The following is a 26186-nucleotide window of genomic DNA, read 5'->3' as shown; positions in this document are numbered from 1 at the left end:
ATAGCCAGGCTGTAGGTGTAGGATGGGGATACATAGCCAGGCTGTAGGTGTAGGATGGGGATACATAGCCAGGCTGTAGGTGTAGGATGGGGATACATAGCCAGGCTGTAGGTGTAGGATGGGGATACATAGCCAGGCTGAGGTGTAGGATGGGGATACATAGCCAGGCTGTAGGTGTAGGATGGGGATACATAGCCAGGCTGTAGTGGTAGGATGGGGATACACAGCCAGGCTGTAGGTGTAGGATGGGGATACACAGCCAGGCTGTAGGTGTAGGATGGGGATACATAGCCAGGCTGTAGTGGTAGGATGGGGATACACAGCCAGGCTGTAGGTGTAGGATGGGGATACATAGCCAAGCTGTAGTGGTAGGATGGGGATACACAGCCAGGCTGTAGGGGTAGGATGGGGATACACAGCCAGGCTGTAGGGGTAGGATGGGGATACACAGCCAGGCTGTAGGTGTAGGATGGGGATACACAGCCAGGCTTTAGGGGTAGAATGGGGATACACAGCCAGGCTGTAGGTGTAGGATGGGGATACACAGCCAGGCTGTAGGTGTAGGATGGGGATACACAGCCAGGCTGTAGGTGTAGGATGGGGATACACAGCCAGGCTGTAGGTGTAGGACAGCCAGGCTGTAGGTGTAGGATACACAGCCAGGCTGTAGGTGTAGGATGGGGATACATAGCCAGGCTGTAGGTGTAGGATGGGGATACATAGCCAGGCTGTAGTGGTAGGATGGGGATACACAGCCAGGCTGTAGGTGTAGGATGGGGATACACAGCCAGGCTGTAGGTGTAGGATGGGGATACACAGCCAGGCTGTAGGTGTAGGATGGGGATACACAGCCAGGCTGTAGGTGTAGGATGGGGATACACAGCCAGGCTGTAGGTGTAGGATGGGGAGTACACAGCCAGGCTGTAGGTGTAGGATGGGGATACACAGCCAGGCTGTAGGTGTAGGATGGGGATACACAGCCAGGCTGTAGGTGTAGGATGGGGATACACAGCCAGGCTGTAGGTGTAGGATGGGGATACACAGCCAGGCTGTAGGGGTAGGATGGGGATACACAGCCAGGCTGTAGGTGTAGGATGGGGATACACAGCCAGGCTGTAGGTGTAGGATGGGGATACATAGCCAGGCTGTAGGGGTAGGATGGGGATACACAGCCAGGCTGTAGGTGTAGGATGGGGATACACAGCCAGGCTGTAGGTGTAGGATGGGGATCCAGGCTGTAGGTGTAGGATGGGGATACATAGCCAGGCTGTAGGTGTAGGATGGGGATACACAGCCAGGCTGTAGGTGTAGGATGGGGATACATAGCCAGGCTGTAGGTGTAGGATGGGGATACATAGCCAGGCTGTAGGTGTAGGATGGGGATACATAGCCAGGCTGTAGGTGTAGGATGGGGATACATAGCCAGGCTGTAGGTGTAGGATGGGGATACATAGCCAGGCTGTAGGTGTAGGATGGGGATACATAGCCAGGCTGTAGGTGTAGGATGGGGATACACAGCCAGGCTGTAGGGGTAGGATGGGGATACATAGCCAGGCTGTAGGGGTAGGATGGGGATACACAGCCAGGCTGTAGGTGTAGGATGGGGATACATAGCCAGGCTGTAGTGGTAGGATGGGGATACACAGCCAGGCTGTAGGTGTAGGATGGGGATACATAGCCAGGCTGTAGTGGTAGGATGGGGATACACAGCCAGGCTGTAGGGGTAGGATGGGGATACACAGCCAGGCTGTAGGGGTAGGATGGGGATACACAGCCAGGCTGTAGGGGTAGGATGGGGATACACAGCCAGGCTTTAGGGGTAGGATGGGGATACACAGCCAGGCTGTAGGTGTAGGATGGGGATACACAGCCAGGCTGTAGGTGTAGGATGGGGATACACAGCCAGGCTGTAGGTGTAGGATGGGGATACACAGCCAGGCTGTAGGTGTAGGATGGGGAGTACACAGCCAGGCTGTAGGTGTAGGATGGGGATACAGCCAGGCTGTAGGTGTAGGATGGGGATACATAGCCAGGCTGTAGTGGTAGGATGGGGATACACAGCCAGGCTGTAGGGGTAGGATGGGGATACACAGCCAGGCTGTAGGTGTAGGATGGGGATACACAGCCAGGCTGTAGGTGTAGGATGGGGATACACAGCCAGGCTGTAGGTGTAGGATGGGGATACACAGCCAGGCTGTAGGTGTAGGATGGGGATACACAGCCAGGCTGTAGGTGTAGGATGGGGATACACAGCCAGGCTGTAGGTGTAGGATGGGGATACACAGCCAGGCTGTAGGGGTAGGATGGGGATACACAGCCAGGCTGTAGGGGTAGGATGGGGATACACAGCCAGGCTGTAGGGGTAGGATGGGGAGTACACAGCCAGGCTGTAGGGGTAGGATGGGGATACACAGCCAGGCTGTAGTGGTAGGATGGGGATACACAGCCAGGCTGTAGGGGTAGGATGGGGATACACAGCCAGGCTGTAGGTGTAGGATGGGGATACACAGCCAGGCTGTAGGGGTAGGATGGGGATACACAGCCAGGCTGTAGTGGTAGGATGGGGAGTACACAGCCAGGCTGTAGGGGTAGGATGGGGAGTACACAGCCAGGCTGTAGGGGTAGGATGGGGAGTACACAGCCATGGACAGCCATGGACCATGTTATGGGTCCTATAATCACAGATGTACAAAATAGCTGCTCTCCCACAATCAAGACAAAGATCAAGCACACTGTTGATTCTAGTATAGTGTAGACTGTCGACGGGGCTTTGCCTGGCCTCTGTTCTCTCACTGTCCCTGAATGATGTGAGTACTACGGTTTTATTCTACTGCTATAAAATATTTATGGTAGCTAGCTGTGTTCATAGAAATTAAGAACGATAGAATGTCACTGGCTATGCTGTTCTGTTCTGGAATGTTGGGACTATTCTCTCTCTCTCTCTCTCTCTCTGTCTGCCTGACTGTCGGATTGCAGTAGTTGTGTTTTAGAACAGTGTGTTTCTCTCCTGATGTTTTTCCTGATTCCCAGTCAGAGGATGATACTAAGACAAACAGACGCAATGATCCACCACCCCCTGCTTCTAGATACAGTACATTTTTTGCTTGATGTCCTCCCTCTCTCCCACTTCATGTACTCCCTCCAGCCTTCAGTTGTCCGTCTCAGCCCCTTTGCCTCTCCCCATTCCTACATTTGACATCACAACATCATTCTAGACGGAAAAGCACAAACATCCCTGTGGCCAAGGCTCTAAAGTGCAACTACTTTGGTCATATATGCAATTAAATATTTTTGCTATGTGAACAGGAGTTTTATTTTAGGAGCACTCTGAGACTATGAAAAAAATCTCCCAGAAAATAATTGTTGTAATGATAATGCTTCGATGTACTGTTGTTTCCAAGTGCCCAAGAGAAAAAAGCGAGTGCAGATTCCATAGCGTCATGGTTGCACCATTACTGCTAGTTCTGCTTCTAGCAGGACCAGATCAAGAGATCTGACGCATATTACCAGAGCAACATTTTCATCTTCCTATAGCGGATCACCAGGACTGCAATTTACAGTCATAAACCATGTCGTGGGCCTTTCTAACACTAATTGCGCATCGTTAACCATTTGTTTACACTTTGTTCAGTCATGTTACCTCATTGGCTACCTAGCTAACTTTACCAGTATACCCCAATATTTGGGGGCATAGAAAGATAGGAAAAGGGATAGCTTAATCTTCAGAAGATCAATGATCATAGCAATAAATGAATGACAGATCTCTTGGATGTCCTATTCACAATCCGGATGTTTTTAAAGAAACAGTGTACAATTTTCAGTGTAACGCATCTCAATAGGAAAATAGTGATTTATACACAATGTAGAAACCAAATATTCCACAAATGACTTTGTAATTTCAATGACAGGTATTTGTATAAACATTTTAGCCTTTATAATAAACGAATGTCGTTACAATAGGGCGGCAGGTAGCCTAGTAGTTAGAGCGTTGGGCTAGTAACTGAAAGGCTGCTAGAACGGATCCCCAAGCTGACAAGGTAAACATCTGTCGTTCTGCCCCTAAACAAGGCAGTTAACCCACTGTTCCTAGGCTTTCATTGTAAATAAGATTTTGTTCTTAACTAACTTGCCCAGTTCAATCAAAAAATGTAAATGTTACATATTACATATAAATGTTACATAACGTGTGCTTCAAAAGTAGATGTAATTCATATAGGCCCAATATAGAATGGATCTCCACTTAAAAATCTGATTTTCTGGTAGTCCTAAATTTCATGTGGTGCCTCTAACATTTTTAAGTTGTGAGCACCAGTGCTACCAATGAAAATGTTTAATTTATAGCCCTGTCTGTGGCCATTCACACTGCTAACGTGCATGTGCACACACACACACACACACACACACACACACACACACACACACACACACACACACACACACACACACACACACACACACACACACACACACACACACACACACACACACACACACACACACACACACACACACACATACGCGCACGCGCACACAAACACATTGCGCACACGCGCGCACACACACACGCACACACGCACACTGAGAACACATTCTCAGTTACAGCAACAACCTGGGGAATAGTTACAGGGGAGAGGGAGGGAGGAGCCAATTACAAGCTGGGAATGATTAGGTGACAGTATGAGGGCCAGATTGAGAATTTAGCCAGGACACCGGAGTCAACACCCCTACTCCATGGGATCTTTAGTGACCATAGAGAGTCAGGACATCCGTTTTACATCCCATCCAAAAGACAGCACACCCAATCACTGCCCTGGGACATGGGTATATATATTGTTTAGACCAAAGGAAAGGGCACCTCCTACTGACACTCCAACAACTCTTCCAGCAGCATCTGATCTCCCATCCAAGGACTGACCAGGACCAACCTTGCTTAACTTCAGATGCAAACTAGCAGTGGGGTGCAGGTTGGTATGCTGCTGGCTAAATAATAACAGTGGTGTAGAGTATTTAAGTTAAAATACTTGAAAGTACTACAGTAGTTTTTTGGGGGTATCTGTAATTTACTATTTATATTGTTTGACTACATTTACTTCACTACATTCCTAAAGAAAATAATGTACTTTTACTCCATATATTTTCCCTGACAGCCAAAAGTACTTGTTACATTTAGAAGGCTTAGCAAGACAGGAAAATGGTCCAATTCACGCACATATCAAGAGAACATCCCTGGTCATCTCTACTGCCTCTGATCTGGCGGACTCACTAAACACATTTCTTGTTTGTAAATCATCTCTGAGTGTTGGAGCCCTGCTATCCGTAAACTTAAAAAACAAGAAAATGGTACCGTCTGGTTTGCTTAAAATAAGGAATTTGAAATGATTTATACTTTTACTTCCAAATCAAATCAAATCAAATGTTATTTGTCACATACACATGGTTAGCAGATGTTAATGCGAGTGTAGCGAAATGCTTGTGCTTCTAGTTCCGACAATGCAGTGATAACCAACAAGTAATCTAACTAACAATTCCAAAACTACTGTCTTATACACAGTGTAAGGGGATAATGAATATGTACATAAGGATATATGAATGAGTGATGGTACAGGGCAGCATACAGTAGATGGTATCGAGTACAGTATATACATATGAGATGAGTATGTAGACAAAGTAAACAAAGTGGCATAGTTAAAGTGGCTAGTGATACATGTATTACATAAGGATGCAGTCGATGATATAGAGTGCAGTATATACGTATGCATATGAGATGAATAATGTAGGGTAAGTAACATTATATAAGGTAGCATTGTTTAAAGTGGCTCGTGATATATTTACATAATTTCCCATCAATTCCCATTATTAAAGTGGCTGGAGTTGGGTCAGTGTCAATGACAGTGTGTTGGCAGCAGCCACTCAATGTTAGTGGTGGCTGTTTAACAGTCTGATGGCCTTGAGATAGAAGCTGTTTTTCAGTCTCTCGGTCCCAGCTTTGATGCACCTGTACTGACCTCGCCTTCTGGATGATAGCGGGGTGAACAGGCAGTGGCTCGGGTGGTTGATGTCCTTGATGATCTTTATGGCCTTCCTGTAACATCGGGTGGTGTAGGTGTCCTGGAGGGCAGGTAGTTTGCCCCGGTGATGCGTTGTGCAGACCTCACTACCCTCTGGAGAGCCTTACGGTTGAGGGCGGAGCAGTTGCCGTACCAGGCGGTGATACAGCCCGCCAGGATGCTCTCGATTGTGCATCTGTAGAAGTTTGTGAGTGCTTTTGGTGACAAGCCGAATTTCTTCAGCCTCCTGAGGTTGAAGAGGCGCTGCTGCGCCTTCTTCACGACGCTGTCAGTGTGAGTGGACCTATTCAGTTTGTCTGTGATGTGTATGCCGAGGAACTTCAAACTTGCTACCCTCTCCACTACTGTTCCATCGATGTGGATAGGGGGGTGTTCCCTCTGCTGTTTCCTGAAGTCCACAATCATCTCCTTAGTTTTGTTGACGTTGAGTGTGAGGTTATTTTCCTGACACCACACTCCGAGGGCCCTCACCTCCTCTCTGTAGGCCGTCTCGTCGTTGTTGGTAATCAAGCCTACCACTGTTGTGTCGCCCACTTTTACTTTTGATTCCTAAGTATATTTTAGCAATTACATTTACTGTTAATACTTCAATATATTTACAATTATATACATTTAGACATTTATTCAAGTAGTATTTTACTGCGTGACTTTAACTTTTACTTGAGTATGACAATTGGGTACTTTTTCCACCACTGTATAATAGTCCTCAACACCATGCAGCTCCCTGTTGTTCTCCTAGATTTAACCTTGGATAATTCACCACATACAGTGCAATCGGAAAGTGTTCAGACCCATTGACTTTTTACACAGCTTGTTACATTACAGCCTTATTCTAAAATGTATTAAAATTGTTTTTCCCCCTTATCAATCTACACACAATACCCCATAATGACAAAGAAAAAACTGAAATATCACATTTACATAAGTATTCAGACCCTTTACTCAGTACTTTGTTGAAGCACTTTTGGTAGCGATTACAGCCTTGAGTCTTCTTGGGTATGACGCTACAAGCTTGGCACACCTGTATTTGGGGAGTTTCTCCCATTCTTCTCTGCAGATCCTCTCAAGCTCTGTCAGGTTGGATGAGGAGTGTCACTGTACAGCTATTTTCAGGTCTCTCAAGAGATGTTTGATTGGGTTCAAGAGCGGGCTCTGGCTGGACCACTCAATGACATTCAGAGACTTGTCCTGAAGCCACTCCTGCGTTGTCTTGGCTGTGTGCTTAGGGTCATTATCCTGTTGGAAGGTGAACCGTTGCCCCAGTCTGAGGTCCTGAGCACCCTGGTGCAGGTATTCATCAAGGATCTCTCTCTGTACTTTGCTCTGTTCATCTTTCCCTCAATCCTAACTAGTCTCCCAGTCCCTGCCACTGAAAAACGAAAAACACCCCCACAGCACCACCAAGCTTCCAAGGGGGCTGTCATGTGCCTTTTACTGAGGAGTGGCTTCCACCTGGCCACTCTACCAGAAAGACCTGAGTGGTGGAGGGCTGCATAGATGATTGTCCTTCTGGAAGGTTCTCCTGTCTCCACAAAGGAACTCTGGAGCTCTGTCAGAATGACTATCGGGTTTTTGGTGACCGCCCTGACCAAGGCCCTTCTCCCCCGATTGCTCAATTTGGCTGGGCAGCCAGCTCTAGGAAGAGACTTGGTGGTTCCAAACTTCTTCCATTTAAGAATTATGGAGGCCACTGTTTTCTTGGGTACCTTCAATGTTGCAGACAGTTTTTGGTACCCTTCCCCAGATCTGTGTCTTGACACAATCCTGTCTTGGAGCACTACAGACAATTCCTTTGACCTCATGGCTTGTTTTTTTTCTCTGACATGCACAGTCAATTGTGAGACCTTATATAGACAGTTGCCTTTCCAAATCATCTTCAATCAATTGGATTTCCCACAGGTGGACTCCAATCAAGTTGTAGAAACATTTCAAGGATTCTCAATGGAAACAGGATGCACCTGAGATCAATTTCTAGCCTCATAACAAAGTGTCTGAATACTTTTTTAATATACATTTGCAAAAAAAAAAAAGTTTTTATTTTATTTTATCATTAAGCGTTTTTAGGCAGAAATGCCATCTGGAACATGTGAACTATCAACTAACTAATTTTTATGTTTGGAAAAATAAAAGTAAGTAAACGGCCTATTTCTCAGGACCAGATGCTAGAATATGCATATAATTGACAGATTAGGATAGAAAACACTCTAAAGTTTCCAAAACTGTAAAAATAGTGTATGTGAGTATAACAGAACTGATATTGCAGGCGAAAGCCTGAGAAAAATCCAATCAGGAAGTGACTCTTATTTTGAAACCCCTGTGTTCCTATGCATCCCTATTGCCCATTGAAAGGGATATCAACCAGATTCCTTTTTCTATGGCTTCCCTAAGGTGTCAACAGCCTTTAGACATAGTTTCAGGCTTTTATTTTGAAGAATGAGCGTGAACGACCACATTGCGTAAGTGGACAGGTGGGGGCTCTGAGAGTGATTTGTGCGCAAAATCATTACTCCCGGTCCTAGTGAAAAGCCAACTGTCCCGGTTGATATATTATCGAATAGATATTTGAAAAACACCTTGAGGATTGATTATAAAAAATGTTTGCCATGTTTCTGTTGACATTATGGATATAATTTGGAATTTTTGTCTGCGTGGTCGTGACCGCTCTTTCCGGTGGATTCCTGGGCATAACGCACCAAACTAATGGAGGTATTTGGATATAAAAACTATCTTTATGGAACAAAAGGAACATTTGTTGTCTAACTGGGAGTCTCGTGAGTGAAAACATCCGAAGATCATCAAAGGGAAACGATTCATTTGATTGCTTTTCTGATTTTCGTGACCAAGGTACCTGATGCTAGGTGTACTTATTGTTTTGTCGAGCAATCGATAAACTTACACAAACGCTTGTATTGCTTTCGCTGTAAAGCATAATTTCAAAATCTGAGACGACAGGTGGATTAACAAAAGGCTAAGCTGTGTTTTCCTATATTGCACTTGTGATTTCATGAATATGAATATTTCCTAGAAATATTATTTGACTGTGGCGCTGTGCTATTCAGCGTTGTTGATGACAATTCTCCCGGATCCGGGATGGGTGGTTCTAAGAGTTAATAACAGACTTGTATGACATCTGTAAATACAAATACAGTTGTTAAATTCCGAGCCTAGTTGGTTTAGCCACAGAAAAAGTCAGCATCCTTCAGCAGGGTAGTAACGTCAGCAGGGTAGTAACGTCATGAGTTGGGATTATAGTTCATTGTTTATCTAGCTAGGTAGCTACATGTCTTAACAAAAGACTCCACTATGCAAGTATCCATTTCAATAGAATGTCACTGCAACAACTGTTGATAGATGTAGCTGGTAAATTTGTTCTGGGGATCTACTCCAATTTCAGAGCACTCTCGTCTGAGTGTGCCAGAGCACAGAATAACTGATTAATTTATGAATGCTTAACACCGTTGAATATGGCCGATGTCAGTAAACGTTGGCAAAAAAACATTAATTGTTGCCAGCAGCACAGTTACAGTCACCAATGCTCTGGATAACATAAAAACAGCCTAACCAGCTCTGCTCGGGCGAGTTAAATTATGAGCTGGGAGCTGTTCTCTCATTTGTGTCTGGAAGTAGGTAGCAAGCTAGACAAAGTTTGCCAGCTGGATTGGGTGCTTGACTATTGTTGCTAGGACAAAATGCTCCGATCAAGCCTTAAAGAGATGGGTGGTTCTAAAGCTTAAAAGGGTGTGAACGACGCTGAATGGGTGGGTACCAAAACATTCAAAGGCCATTTTCTCAAAAGTCAGATTACAAGTTAATCAATATTCAAAGCAAAATTACTTTCCCATTGTTCCTCAAATGCAGTGTTTGATATACCATTCTGTCGGTCTGTGTCTCTGCTTTTATCCAATGTAAAAAACACTATTTCAAATGTTGTTTCATGAGACCAAATCAAGAGGGTGTATCACATCTGGAAGTTTTCCAAGGCACATTAGCAAGCTTGACGGTGTGGAAGTTAGCTATGAGGGAAAGATGGAGAGAATGGTTTCTTGAGATGTCGATGTTCTTTGAATCGTGACGCTAACGACACTGAGGGGATGTTTTTCAATGGAGCGAAACCCAAACCTCTTTTGTATTGCCACCACACAGTTTGTCACGGAGACAGGCACTATGGAAACACAGGCCGTCAGTCGAGTATGGGCCGGTGTGATTGGCAGATCCTGGGGCTGGGCTGTGATCAAATGGAGTTAGGTGTACAGTCAGAGTAATGCAGATGATTCATCATTACTAAGGGAATAGAGAAAAGGGATAGAGAGATAACTCAGAGAGACAGGGGAGAGACAGGAGAAAGAAAGAGAGGAGAGAGATAGTGAGACTGACAGAGAGAAAAGGATAAGGAGAGAGTTAAAGAGATTGAGTGAAAGAAGAGCAGGGGAGAGCGAATTGAGAAGGAAAGAAAGAAAAATGTGTGTGTGTGTCATCCCTGCAGACAGAGTAGAAGGGTGTTACCGAGGTCACATCCCAGACATTAATATACACATCCTACGTCCTTCAGGTGTCTCTGGACTACATCACAGAACACACTGAAATGACGTGGAAACAATGTTGATACAACCAGTGGGTGCCTAGTGGGAGGCAACACACAGCCCTAAAGCCTGTCTATGTTTAATGACAGGTCTAAGATCATGTCAGTTTCCATCAACAGAAACAGCCAAGACCACTGAAAAAGATGTCTATTACTGTTGAATGACAGCTTGATGGCCATATTGGTAAGGTTACTACAAAGAACCAATAAATTGCCGTTAACCACGACATTGTAGTATTTCTGTACAGTTAGGTACCCAGCAATACTGTTATATCAACACTAGAAAGTCCATCAAATGGACACTATTTACAGTATAAAGTCTAGTCTGAACAGTTTACTTCCATGGCTTTTCTTCCAAACGTCCTTACAATAAAGTAAACCAGGTTACACGTCCGGCAGTATCTCGTTGTCATAGCCTCTATATGTCAGTAGTTTTCCATAGCAGCTGAGTGTCCTGGGGGCGGGTACTTCAAGAAGACACCACAGCAGGGGAGGTTAGAGTGGGGATGTGCTATGTGATGTGCTGGTGATGTATCTAGGCGTTAGTCCGTTACACTGCTACTCTACTGTAAGCAGTAGGTAGGCACACTGACTGACTGACTGACTGACTGACTGACTGACTGACTACTGGCTTCCCAGGAACAGCACAGTAGCTAGCATGGGTGTGGACTGGGAGCAGGCATAACGCTTGCAAACTACAAACCACTCCACACATGCACACACATTTCCACATGCAACGCCTCTGGCCTTTAAGCCTCTTGACCTGTTTACACAGCACTTCAGAGAGAATGACAGAATGATACAAAAAAATAAGAGATTCAAAAATAAAGAGAGAAGGCAAGAATGTTGAAAAGAGTGGAAGAGGAAGAGTGAAAGGGCAGTGAGAGGTAAAGGTAGTGGAAAAGTTAGAAGAAAGACAGAGGGAGTGGAAGTGAGAGAGAGAGAGAGAGAGAGAGAGAGAGAGAGAGAGAGAGAGAGAGAGAGAGAGAGAGAGAGAGAGAGAGAGAGAGAGAGAGAGAGAGAGAGAGAGAGATGCAGTTAGCACTTAAGGTCCGTAGAGAGGCAGAGGTCAGATGAAGGGCACTGCATTAGGTGAGGGAACAAAATCCCCTCACAGGAACCACTGACAGGGTCAGGGAGTCAGGGCCCATGTCATCACATCACTCTCAAACTGTACATGACTGTTGTACTAGCATTTCAGACAGAGCCGCGTGTCAGTGCCTTATCATATAATCACGTCACTCTGAGAAAGGGAGACAGCCAAGGATATAGAGGTAAATACATGATGGGTAAATGCTAGCATACTAACATTTCCAAAATGACAGGAGGCCAGTAGCATAAATGCTAATGCTAAAAATGATAATATACTATAACAGGTGCGTATTAACCCTATTTATGAAATGAAAAAAGCGGGGTAAACTGTATTTGCATGGGTTTACCCTCCACTACATCACTGGAGCCAACCACAACCTGCATCCCACGATCCCATATGCAGATGTCTACTACTAGCATTTAAAAACCGTTCCCAGCTTCTAACTGCCACTCTAATTTTCACTTGTAAATGTTAAGACTATGCTATTAGGATATGACATGTGATACCATGTGGCATTTATATAACAAAACTATGGCATTATGATTCATAATCTTTAACATGAATTCCAAGAACTGAAATGGGGTTTTGCAATATATGAGTCAAGTAAACACCGTTTTCTAGGAAAAAATCTTGGTATGTAGAACATTTTTCTACCTTTATTTACCTAGGAAAGTCAGTTACAAACAAAGTCTTATTTTCAATGACAGCCTAGGAACAGTGGGTTCAGGGGCAGAATGACGTTTTTTTTACCTTGTCAGCTTGGGGATTTGATCTTGCAACCTTTCGGTTACTAGTCCAGCGCTCTAACCACTAGGATACCCTGCCGCCACAACATTGCCCCTAACAAAGAAAAAAGTGTATTGTTTTCAATGAGCACAATCCATTCATACTTTTTTCAAGAAAGGAGGGAACCATTACAAAAACAAGGAAGAGGAGAAGGGGGGCAGTACACACACGGCTCTGCCTTTCACTCATCAAGCTCATATTAGCCTATCATAATGACACTCCATCCCCTCCCTCTCTCTGTCATTAGCTATTCCCCTCCACCATGGAGGCTGGGGGTAATTGAAGGGAGAGAAAGAGATTCTCTGATCTGTGCCCACTCTCCATGGGGGCATCCATTGACCATTTGTTCTACCTGTGTGTGTGTGTGTGTGTGTGTGTGTGTGTGTGTGTGTGTGTGTGTGTGTGTGTGTGTGTGTGTGTGTGTGTGTGTGTGTGTGTGTGTGTGTGTGTGTGTGTGTGTGTGTGTGTGTGTGTGTGTACCTGTAGTTCTCCCTTCTCTGTGTCCACATGAGGCCTGTATTTACAGTGAGGAGCCAGTCGAGCGTGTGCTGCCGTCTGTTGACTGTAATTAGTGCACAGGAAGGTGACATCTCAGGCACCAGGTAGCCTGGTCTGCACTGGGACACAGCACAGCTTGTTTTCTACCTCACCTGGCCAACACACACAACACACACACTACCATCTGCAGTGGCAGGGGGAGGAGAGTGGTGTTCAACAAAGAGTGGAGGGAGGGAGGGAGGGCGGAAAAGCGAAGAGGAGGCAGAGGGAGAGAAGAGAGCGAGATAGAGAAACAGACTGATTTAACAGAGGGTAAGCAAATATCATTAACAGGCAAAGGGGGGTCAACTTCAACTTCAACTTCATTTCAACTTCTGTTACATAAATCAGACATGGAATTTCTCATTGAGAGTGCGATACAATTCCAAACCTGGAATTGAGATGAAATGGACCACAGACTCATCATATCACTTCAGGGTTTCACAGTAGCCACCATTTCTATTACACAGAAAAAAATGATAAACGCAACATGCAAAGTGTTGGTCCCATGTTCCATGAGCTGAAATAAATGATCCCAGAAATGTTCCATATGCACAAAAAGCTTATGTATCTCAAATTATGTGAACACATTTGTTTACATCCCTGTTAGTCAGAATTTCTCCTTTGCCAAGATAATCCATCCTCCTGACAGATGTGGCCTATCAAGAAGCTGATTAAACAGCATGATCATTACACAGGTGCACCTTGTGCTGGGGACAATACAAAACCACTCTAAAATGTGCAGTTTTGTCACACAATACAATCCCACAGATGTCTCAAGTTTTGAAGAAGTGTGAAATTGGCATGCTGACTGCAGGAATGTCCACCAGAGCTGTTGCCAGAACATTTTATGTTAATTGTTCGACCATAAGACGCCTCCAACATCCTTTTAAAGAATTTGTCAGTACATCCAACCGACCTCACAACCGCAGATCACATTTAACCACGCCAGCCCAGGACCTCCACATCCGGCTTCTTCACCTGCGGGATCGTCTGAGACCAGCCCCCGGACAGCTGATGAAACTGTGGGTTTGCACAACTGAAGAAAGCGTCTCAGGGAAGCTTATCTGCGTGTTCGACGTCCTCACCAGGGTCTTGACCTGACTGCAGTTCGGCGTTGTAACCGACTTCAGTGGCCCCTGGCATGCTGGAGAAGTGTGCTCTTCACTGATGAATCCCAGTTTACACTGTACAGGGCAGATGGCCGTCATGTCGGCGTGCAGTTTGCTGATGTCAATGTTGTGAACAGAGTGCCCCATGGTGGCGGTGGGGTTATTGTATGGGAATATATGCTACGGACAACGAACACATTTTATAGATGGCAAGTTGAATGCACAGAGATACTGTGACGAGCTCCTGAGGCACATTGTCGTGCCATTCATCCGCCGCCATCACCTCATGTTTCAGCATGATAATGCACGGCCCCATGTCTGCAAGGATCTGTACACCATTTCTGGAAGCTGAAAAAGTCCCAGGTCTTCCATGGCCTGCATACTCACCAGACATGTCACCCATTGAGCATGTTTGGGATAGACATGCACGACAATGTGTTCCAGTTCCCAGCAACATTCCACAGGCCACAATCAACAGCCTGATCAACTCTATGCGAAGGAGATGTGTCGCTCTGCATGAGGCAAATGGTGGTCACACCAGGTACTGACAAGTTTTCTGATCCACACCCGTACGGTTTTTTAAAAGTTATCTGTGACCAATAGATGCATGTCTGTATTCCCAGTCATGTGAAATCCATAGATTATAGCCTATATAGAATTTATTTCAGTTGACAGATTTCTTTACATGAACTTTAAATCAGTCAAATCTTTTAAATTGTTTCATGTTGCGTTTATATTTTTGTTCAGTGGATATTCCTTTATTCCTTGTCTGGCTGTTAGGCCTCGGGTCATAGAGACTTGTTATCATCCAATCACATTGGTTTTGGATTTAATAGAGAGACCACTTGGCCTTTTTTATTGCGGTGACTCACTGGGAGGGTAAATTACAGAAAGCGGGTCGGGGACGAGGAGGAGGAGGAGGGGGACGGGGGGCAGCATTTTCTGAGCCAAGACAATATTGAATCTCTCGCTAAAACTTTTCCATTAGCGATCCAGTGAATCACACATGTCCTTCCTCCTGAGTAGAATGACACACACACACACACACACACACACACACACACACACACACACACACACACACACACACACACACACACACACACACACACACACACACACACACACACACACACACACACACACACACACACACACACACGGTCATCATTCAAGGCTGGACAGGGGCACAGCAGCAGAGAGATAAGGGATGTCTGTCTGGGAGGCTGCAGAAGCCAGTAGAATTATAGGAAGAGGTAATTGTACAGTACTTTATTTAATAGGATCTCTAAAAGACGTCACCTACCGGGGATTTCTATGACAACCTAGTTTTATTGCTTAAAAACCATCCTGTAGAGAGCTTGTCATGGCTAAGAGACTTTGGGTCGAAAAGCACTGAAATACACGCTGTCCAGCTGGACAGGGATGGTGACAATGTTCACTGTCAAGTGTAATCTAGTGAGGATACAAAAGGGTTCCGCAGCATTTATAGATGTTAAGAATTGAATAATAATTTGCTTGAGTCAGGCTCCACAGCCCTTCAGTACAATGGCATTGATTGTACTCTGAATCCTACACCACCCTATACAACATGACTGTTGCACTGACTACATGACACAGATACTGTATAGCTAGGCCTGGTGAAGTAAAGTTGATATGACAGTTGACATCTACACGCCATGTCTCCTCTACTCGTTTTGCCATTTCAGAAAATTAGCAGAAAATCTTATCCAGAGCAATTTGCAGTTAGTGCAATCATCTTAAGACAGCTATGTGAGACAATCACATATTACAAGTCGAAGTAAGTAGATTTTTCCTCAATAAAGAAATGGTCAACAAAGTCAGCGGTAGTAGGAAAAGACAAGCGCAAGTGAATTTTTTTATGGGGGAGGATAAGACTGAGATATTATTTTAATGCTCCCCTATGACCCCATCTGTCCTGTGGGTTCTTCCTGTTAGATACACTGTTAATCAGCTAGACCTGCCATCTGGCTGAAACAAGTCATCCACCAGCATACACATACACACACACATGCAGGCAAACATGCCTGCGCACACACACACCAGTCGCACACACACGTGCACGGATGCGCGCACATACACAAACACACCCATCCTTCCAAGCTCTCACAAGACAGTAGCTCCAAAGTGAAGGTTATTTCATTTTCCCATCGTCCCCAATCCCTCCTGTCCAGGTTGTGGGAGGGAGTAGAGGTTAGGATCTGATCCTAATCCCCACTGAGTTCCTGCTGTGCCTGTAGCCTTTCCATAGCATCCTTCCTCAGGGACTTGACCAGCCCAACCGGATGCTGCCGCTAATGTTGCTACCGACGCTAGAAGGAACGAGGGAGTTAAGCGTTTCTCCACATAGGGCAGTCATTACATGTTGTCAGCCGGTTATTGTCATGTAAAAGACTGCTGGTCTCACGGTAATTGACCGTTAATTAACAGAAACATGTTTAGCGTCTCCAGGCCTCCACACATACTGTACAAGCCACTGATGGACTCATTTGGAACATCTACAAAAAAAGTCTAATAAATCAATGTAATATACAGTACCAGTCAAAGGTTTGGACACACCTACTTATTCCAGGGTTTTTCTTAATTGTTTTACTATTTTCTACATTGAAGAATAATAGTGAAGACATCAAAAAATCTGAAATAATACATATGGAATCATGTAGTAACCAAAAAAAACAAAGCAAACAAATCAAAATATATTTTATATTTGAGATTCTTCAAAGCAGCCAGCCTTTGCCTTGATGACAGTTTTGCACACAGAGGAGAATGCATGAATCATGGTCAAATTGTTGCAAAGAAACCATTACTAAAGGACACCAATAAGAAGAAGAGACTTGCTTGGGCCAAGAAACACGAGCAATGGACATTAGACCGGTGGAAATCTGTCCTTTGGTCTGATGAGTCTAAATTAGAGATTTTTGGTTCCAACCGCTGTGTCTTTGTGAGATGCAGAATAGGTGAACAGATGATCTCTGCATGTGCGGTTACCACCGTGAAGCATGGAGGAGGAGGTGTGATTGTGTGGGGATGCTTTGCTGGTGACACTGTCTGTGATTTATTTAGAATTCAAGGCACACTTAACCATTATGGCTACTACAGCATTCTACAGCAATACGCCATCCCATCTGGTTTGCGCTTAGTGGGACTGTAATTTGTTATTCAACAGGACAATGACTCAATACACTTCCAGGCTGTGTAAGGGCTATTTGACCAAGAAGGAGAGTGCTGCATCAGATGACCTGGTCCCCACAATCACCCAAACTCAACCCAATTCAGATGGTTTGGGATGAGTTGGACCGCAGAGTGAAGGAAAGGCCGCCAACAAGTGCTCAGCATATGTGGGAACTCCTTCAAGACTGTTGGAAAGCATTCCAGGTGAAGCTGATAGAGAAAATGCCAAGAGCGTGCAAAGCCGTCATCAAGGCAAAGGGTGTCTACTTTGAAGAATCTAAAATCTAAAATATATTTTGATTTGGCTAACACTTTTTTAGCTACTACATGATTCCATATGTGTTATTTCATAGTTTTGATGTCTTCACTATTATTCAACAATGTAGAAAATAGTAAAAATAAAGAAAAACCCTTAAATGAGTAGATGTGTACGTGTACTGGTACTGTATGTGCATACTGGAGCCAGGCAGACACAGAGACACACAAACATACTCACATCAAGCACACACAAACACACATACACACTCACATCACACACACACACACACACACACTCACACACACACACACACACACACACACACACACACACACACACACAAACACACACACACACACACACTCACGCTCACATCAAACACACACACACACACACACACACACACACACACACACACACACACACACACACACACACACACACACACACACACACACACACACACACACACACACACACACACACACACACACACACACACACACACACACAGCAGCCAGCTCCTTTGATGACACTGTTGCTGTCTCATTCAGCCTTGCCTTCCTATCCCTGAGATCCAGCGCATTATGTAAGTACTGACACACACACAACCTCAGGCCTGGTCTGTACTGTGGAGTGCCATCTAAAATGGTTAGCTCCCGAAGAGAGACGCCTGGACAGGGAAGGGAGGGATGAAAAATAATATAAAGAATTTAATAAATCAACAAATAGATAAATCAAGAAATAAAGTATATACACAATTGCTTCTGGCCTGGAAATTGCAGCATTTCTGCGCTGTGATGCTGGCTGCCCTACTCTGTGTAAATCTCTCGCTCTATCCAGCATCAGTGTTAGCTCCTCTACTCTCTCTGTGTGAAGCTAGCCCTCTGTAGCCAGATCGCTGCTGTCAGATCTCTAGAGACAGATCTTTACATTCAGAGTCAGACCTCTACAGAATAGGAGGGAAAAGCAACATAGATATACTATTCACATTGTAATACTAATACTATGCATTAAACAATCAACAGACATTTGTCAATATGTAGTGTACAACTCTGAATTAGAATGCAATAACTAATGTGGCATGCTACAACAAAATACTACAACAGGTAAACAATGCATACAGGTGCTACACTACTTGACCAAAGGTATGTGGACACCTGCTCGTCAAACATCACATTCCAAATTCATGGGCATTAATATGGAGTTGGTCCCCCTTTGCTGCTATAACAATCTCCACTCTTCTGGGGAGGCTTTCCATAAGATGCTGGAACATTGCAGCAGGGGCTTGGCTCCATTCAGCCACAAGAGCATTAGTGAGGTCTGGCACTGGTGTTAGGTGATTAGGCCTGGCTTGCAGTCAGCGTTACAATTCATCCGAAAGGTGTTCGATGGGGTTGATGTCAGGGCTCTGTGCAGCCCAGCCAAGTTCTTCCACACCGATGTCGACAAACCATTTCTGTATGGACCTCGCTTTGTGCACAGAGGATGAAACATGCAAGGGCCTTCCCCAAACTGTTGCCACAAAGTTTGAAGCACAGAATTGTTTAGAATGTCATTGTATGCTGTTTTGATAACATCTCCTTTCACTGGAACTAAAGCGCCTAGTCCAAACCATGAATAACAACCCCAGACACTATGCACTCGGTAGGTAGTGTTCTGCTGGCATCCGCCAAACTCAGATTCGTCCGTCGGACTGTCAGATGGTGAAGCATGATTCATCACTCCAGAGAATGTTTCCACTGGCGGTGAACTTTACACCCTTCCAGCCAACGCTTGGCATTGCACATGTTGATCTTTGGCTTGTGTGCAGCTGCTTGGCCATGGAAACCATTTCATGACGTTCCCGACGAACAGTTCTTGTGCTGACGTTGCTTCCACTTCACAATAACAGCACTTATAGTTGACTGGGGCAGCTCTAGCAGGGCAGAAATTTGACAAGTTGACTTGTTGGAAAGGTGGCATCCTATGACTGTGCCATGTTGAACGTCACTGAGCTCTTCAGTCAGGCCATCCTACTGCCAATGTTTGTCTATGGAGATTGCATGGCTGTGTGCTCGATTTTATACACTTGTCAGCAACGGACGTGATTGAAATCTTAAAATCCACTCATTTGAAGGGGTGTCTACCTACTTTTGGCCATGTAGTGTACACTGTGTTTCAATGTTGCATTTTAGCCTTATGCCCATCCTTTGTGTTTGTGTGTGTGTGTGTGTGTGTGTGTGTGTGTGTGTGTGTGTGTGTGTGTGTGTGTGTGTGTGTGTGTGTGTGTGTGTGTGTGTGTGTGTGTGTGTGTGTGTGTGTGTGTGTGTGTGTGTGTGTGCAGATGAGATAATCTGTTGATGTGCGGAGCGACAACCCTGGACACTGCCCACTGGAAACACCAACAGGCCACCCAAAACACACACCTCCTTCCTTGTTTCCTCCATTTCTGGAAGCCATCACTGATCTTGTGCTGTATGCCAGATGGATAGACGAAAGCCTCGAAACCACTGCAAACATTTCACCGATCTGGTCATGTTAGATCAGTGGTTCCGTGAAGGAGGGAAGTACCCTCATAGAGGTTTCCCAAGGTAGGGCTATACCTCTCATTCCATCTGTAATATGATCATTCTGCAGTCTGTATTAGTAATACAGTCCCTTCTCTCTCACTCCAATGAGCAGATCATTTAATATACTTTAGCTAAACTGCTGGTGCAGATGGACATCTTTCAATTGCTCTCCACATATTGTGAGACAATATGTTGCTGCAGGGATATGCCTATGATGCAGATTGGTCCCAAACAATTGAGATGGTGTGTGTAGTACATTTAATTATTTTAATAATTTAGCAGACTCTCTTATCCAGAGTGACTTACAGGAGAAATAAGGGTTAAGCTAGTCGGCTCGGGGATTCAAAAAAATACAACAAACAGATCAATATAAGTTCTATTCTGGTGCAAGAGCCCAGGAGCTGCACGGGCCTAACCTGAGCAGCTAGGTGGAGTGTGACATCAAAAGACAGACAAACAGAACCCTTTTCTGTCTGTCTGTCTGTCTGTCTGTCTGTCTGTCTGTCTGTCTGTCTGTCTGTCTGTCTGTCTGTCTGTCTGTCTGTCTGTCGGACCAAAAGTCCTCACAAGGAAAGTAAAACAAAGAAAAGTGGGGACATTTCGCCGGTCCCCACCAGGAAAAAGGCTATTTTAGGCTTACGGTTAGAGTTAGGTGTTTGGGAAAATAGGATTTTGAATGGGAATCAATTGTTTGGTAACAACAAGGATAGTACAACAAACATGTGTATGTGCATGTGAGTGTCTGTCTCTCTGTCTCTCTCTCCCCCTATCTTTCCCCAGCCTCTCAGTCAGACAGCACCAAAGGGACAGAAAACACACACTCCTAACCCTGCCCAGCATCACAAATAGGACCGTTTTTCGGATCACAGGGCATTCACTTAGGCTGGCAGATCTGGGGATCCTTTCCTGTCCTCTCCTCTACCCCTGGTCCTCCAGCCCGCTCAGCACTACCCGCTGCCAGGCTCAGGCCCTTGATCTGCCATATCCTGTAATCCTCCACGGGAGGAAAGGACAGGACAGCACCGCAAACAGCCTCGCCACAGACACATTGAAAAAAGCTAGCAGGCAATCACAGCATAGAGCCACACCACAGACATAGAGTTACAGGACAGACATAGCGCTACAGGACAGACATAGAGCTATAGGACAGACAAAGAGCTACAGGGCAGGCATAGAGCTACAGGACAGACATAGAGCTACCGGACAGACATAGAGTTACAGGAAAGACATAGAGCTACAGGACAGACAACGAGTTACAGGACAGACATAGAGCTACAGGACAGACATAGAGCTACAGGACAGACAGAGTTACAGGACAGACATAGAGCTACAGGACAGACAGAGTTACAGGAAAGACATAGAGCTACAGGACAGACAACGAGTTACAGGACAGACATAGAGCTACAGGACAGACAGAGTTACAGGAAAGACATAGAGCTACAGGACAGACAACGAGTTACAGGACAGACATAGAGCTACAGGACAGACATAGAGCTACAGGACAGACAGAGTTACAGGACAGACATAGAGCTACAGGACAGACATAGAGCTACAGGACAGACAGAGTTACAGGACAGACATAGAGCTACAGGACAGACATAGAGCTACAGGACAGAAATCCTCTTCATCAAAGGACAAAAAAGGACCAATAACAGCATGTATTCTGTATCAGGCATCTTCGTCTTCAGATTAGGCAAAAGCAGGCCAATTTATCATCTAGAGCACTGATCTGAGAAGGGAACAGCGTAGGTGGTTGCATGACTCCGCATTCACCTTCCTCTCCTAGAGATAAAAACCTATTTCTATCTGATCGACATCAATCAAATTTATGACTGAAGTTAAGATGCTTCTCTCCTCTCAAATTCAAAGCTACCAACGTCAGTGAGGAGGACGAATCGCCAAACCATTCACTGATGGTTTATCTTCAGCTCAAGTGGTAAAAAAACCCACATGTTGTCTCAGTGTAAACTGACCATCATAGCGAGCATATAAACCACTCTGTGGTTCCATCTTGATTGACACAAATCTAATACCAATGCAAATAGTATGCTAAACTGACCTTAGATCAGTATCTTAGGGCACTGCCATCCTGCACCAATAGTACTGTGACAATTTTTAGTCTCACCTTTCCATTCAGATGTAAGTAGACATTATGCCCATGTGTAGAAGAAAGCTGGGAGAGACAGAAAGACAGACAACAGGGAGAGACAGAAAGACAGACAACAGGGAGAGACAGAAACGCAGACAGCAGGGAGAGACAGAAGGACAGACAACAGGGAGAGACAGAAAGACAGACAGCAGGGAGAGACAGAAGGAAAGACAACAGGGAGAGACAGAAAGACAGACAACAGGGAGAGACAGAAAGACAGACAGCATGGAGAGACAGAAAGACAGACAGCAGGGAGAGACAGAAGGACAGACAACAGGGAGAGACAGAAAGACAGACAGCAGGGAGAGACAGAAGGAAAGACAACAGGGAGAGACAGAAAGACAGACAACAGGGAGAGACAGAAAGACAGACAGCATGGAGAGACAGAAAGACAGACAGCAGGGAGAGACAGAAGGACAGACAACAGGGAGAGACAGAAAGACAGACAACAGGGAGAGACAGAAAGACAGACAGCACGGAGAGACAGAAAGACAGACAACAGGGAGAGACAAAAAGACAGACAGCAGGGAAAGACAGAAAGACAGACAAAAGGGAGAGACAGAAAGACAGACAACAGGGAGAGACAAAAAGATAGACAGCAGGGAGAGACAGAAACGGGGGAAAGCAAGGAGGGACAGAAAGGCAGACAGTAATCACACCTTAATGAGCTACTTTCAGGGAGAACACATGCTGGAACAGTAAAGGGGCCTGACGCAGGCAAGCAAGAGGCGAGATAGCGGGCAGGTGCTCTCTGTAGCTATGGCTCCCTGGGGTGCCATTCCACTGCTCTGTGTTATAAAGCACAGCAAGCTGTTGTCCCTGTAAACTGGCTGCCAGCTCTATATCAAGGATTAAGAGTAAAGGATCTGCTTTTTTCTTTTACAGTGTAACATGCCATTTTAATGTAATATGTGTTATTAGACATAGATAGAATGAGTATACATAAACACCAATGAGCTCAGCCTGCTCTTCCAAGGGCATTGTCTTTCTATCTATCCATCCATCCATCCACCTACCTGCTGCTGGTCTGGTCTGGGCTGAGAGCAGCCCCATACAGGGCCTCCCCCTCAGGAACCCAGTGGCTAGTGTACACAACACAAACAGATCAATGGAGTTGAACACAGCATCACACAGAGCAGAAAGGATACAGTCTGAGGGCCCCACTCTGGGTCCCAATGGCCAGGATCTTCTGGACTGGGTCATGGGCCATGGACGACGGCTGATAGGGGAAGCCATGACGGACAGTCTGGGCGTCCAATGAGATGGCAGCAAAGCAATGAGGAATGAGGAAACAACAGATACAAATCAGGGTTAGTGGGAATAAGAGTTCTCTCAATAGAGTCGTTTTGTGTCCACATAATTCAACATCAATATATTTACTCAAACTGCAATTTGAAGTCTGTGAATAAACACTTGAAATTACAGGCAAAGGAACAGCAATACATGAGCACAACAACAATTAAACTGTGATGTTTAATGTGTACACCTAACGGTTGGGTTCCATGATATTGTGTGTACATTAGCAACACCCCTACAGGGCACAAACAGTTCAACGTCTAGTTTGGATTTACATTTGGTTGAGTTGTCAACAAACGTGAATTCAATGTGAAATCAACCAAAACTGTCACCTTATCATTGGATTTAGGTTAAAAGTTGGGTGAAAAAAATACATTTTTATACGTTTTCCACATTGATTGAACATCATCACATTACATTTTTTGGTTGAAATTAAGTGTAAATAATGTTGATTCAACCAGTTTTTGCCCAGTCGGTGATCTCTTTTTATGGTGCCTCCCACATAGCAGCTAATTGTGATTATATTACTCTGTAATAAAACCCTTCACATTGGGGCGTGACAGGTCTACCACAATATGCTGCTGCTGGAGTATTGCATGAGTCAGTCAGTTAGGCAGGTTGTTGTAGCCTACTTGTTGGCTTATAGAGCAAGTGCCCCTAAAAAACAAATTGTCATTTAGAAAACAGACTGTGTGGCATCAATATGAGAAACATTTATTCTACAATTGCAGTGGTGTAGTCCTTAAATCTCTTTTTAGTGAGCTTTCTAAACACCAAAGTAACATTTCCAATATTGCTGCACTCTCGGAACTAAAAGCAAAAGCATGTTGTTACACCCGCAATAACATCTGCTAAACACGTGTATGTGACCAATTCAATTTGATTTGAGAAACGCCAGTTTGTAAGTTAGTGAACTTAGTTTTTCGATCAGGTCTGTTAGTAAACACCAGATCAATTTGAGTCTGGGATGACTGTGTTACTCTGGTTGGACCTTGTATTATTTGAGTCAGGTTGAAATAGTCTTCGAGTTTTTTCCTGCACGTTTTGTTTTCCCAGTTTATATTGAAATCGCCCATGAAGATGATCTCCTTCTTATAGTCATTCTTTAAGCATGGCATTTAGATGGTCATAAAACAAGATATCAGATATTGGTTGTTGATATAATCCAATTGTAGTGAGAGACATAAGAGGGGAGAGGAAGACATTCAGCCCCATACATTCAAGGTCATGTTCCCATATGTTACGATTGAATTTATAGTTATCTTCCATGTACATAATCAATCCATTCCCACTGCCGTCTCCCCTGTTGCTCCTGAATATGGACTGTCCAGCAACATTAAAGGCTGAAATAGGAGACCATTTCTTCAGCCATGTCTCAGAGAAACAGAAAAATCAAGATTAGACTCATTCAATAAATGTTCTACCTGTTCACTCTTAGAAATAATGCTATGAATATTCAAATGAACTCCCAATATTCCTCTAGGCTTGGAACGAGGGTCCCAGAGCATTTTAGCCTGATGGATGGTTTGAAAAAGTTATCTGCAGATTGCTCATTCTCTTATGGTAGCAACAGAGGTTATGAGTTACACAGATGTCCTTCTCTGAACCTGATAATATAGACTACTCAAATATAGATTATTTCAATCATGCATGTTCCACCATTCATCAATGATTTCGGTCTGGGTGGCTAACTAAGGAGCCTTTTCTCCACTTCTCTCAGAATTACATCCTCCTTATCAGCCATTTTTTCTGCAAGTGACCTAACTCCAGACTCTGATGGGGAGCTTGGTACCCTGGGCCGCTTGGGTGTTTGTTGATTCCGGATTGTTTGAATGAAAGTCAGCATTGATATTTGGCTGCCTTCTTTTGTATTCTGCAGAGAACTGCACCGCCTTCGGGGTCGCTTATTAACCTCAGAGTTTTCTATTGGGTTATGATTGTCACTGGTCTCAGTAGTCACTTTCCCAGCTTCATTTTTGGCATTTTTGGCATTTTTCCTCTTATTCTTCTTTTTTTTCTCTGAATGAGAGGTCACTGTTGTTTAAATATTCACGGATTGGGGGTGGGAAAGAATGTTCTGGTGATTTCCACGTGGACTGGAGAAACATCAACAAATTGAAAGCTGTCAGTGTAGCTACTTAGCATGCAAACATTAATTTGCTATCTCGCTAACCTTATCCAGCTAGCTAATGTTATCTGTTTTTGCAGTTTTTTTTACTACAACGTATTCAAAACATTAGTCAGCTGGCTACTGTTTTGTAGTAAGCATAATAGTGTAACGACCCTGGGTTTATAAGCGTGGAAATCGACCCTGCCGCAAGAGCATCCGGCAAGCACAGTCGATAGCTTGCCGGACCTTGGGCGAAGGCCGAGGGTTCGAGACCTGCTCCCTACTCTTTCATTACAATAGTGAAAACTTCGCCACAGACGGAAACCAGTATTTTTGACTTCACCATATATTGTTGTCTCCAAACTTTTGGCATCTTCCATAAGAGACATTTGTTTTTCTACTTTGTAATGAACACAGTACAATCGTTGGTAGGTAGGATGCTGGCAGTCTGCT

The 26186-nt window shown here is 44.6% G+C and overlaps 1 pseudogene; it reads right to left on the bottom strand.

The window, feature by feature from the left end:
- The window catches only part of LOC118386619 (syntaxin-binding protein 5-like), a 146136-nt pseudogene that overhangs the window by 107250 nt on the left and 12700 nt on the right, over positions 1 to 26186 (bottom strand).

This window comes from Oncorhynchus keta, chromosome 8 (assembly GCF_023373465.1).
Source record: "Oncorhynchus keta strain PuntledgeMale-10-30-2019 chromosome 8, Oket_V2, whole genome shotgun sequence".
In the NCBI taxonomy this organism is placed as follows: Eukaryota; Metazoa; Chordata; class Actinopteri; order Salmoniformes; family Salmonidae; genus Oncorhynchus; species Oncorhynchus keta.
This window is presented reverse-complemented; position numbering and strand designations above follow the sequence as displayed.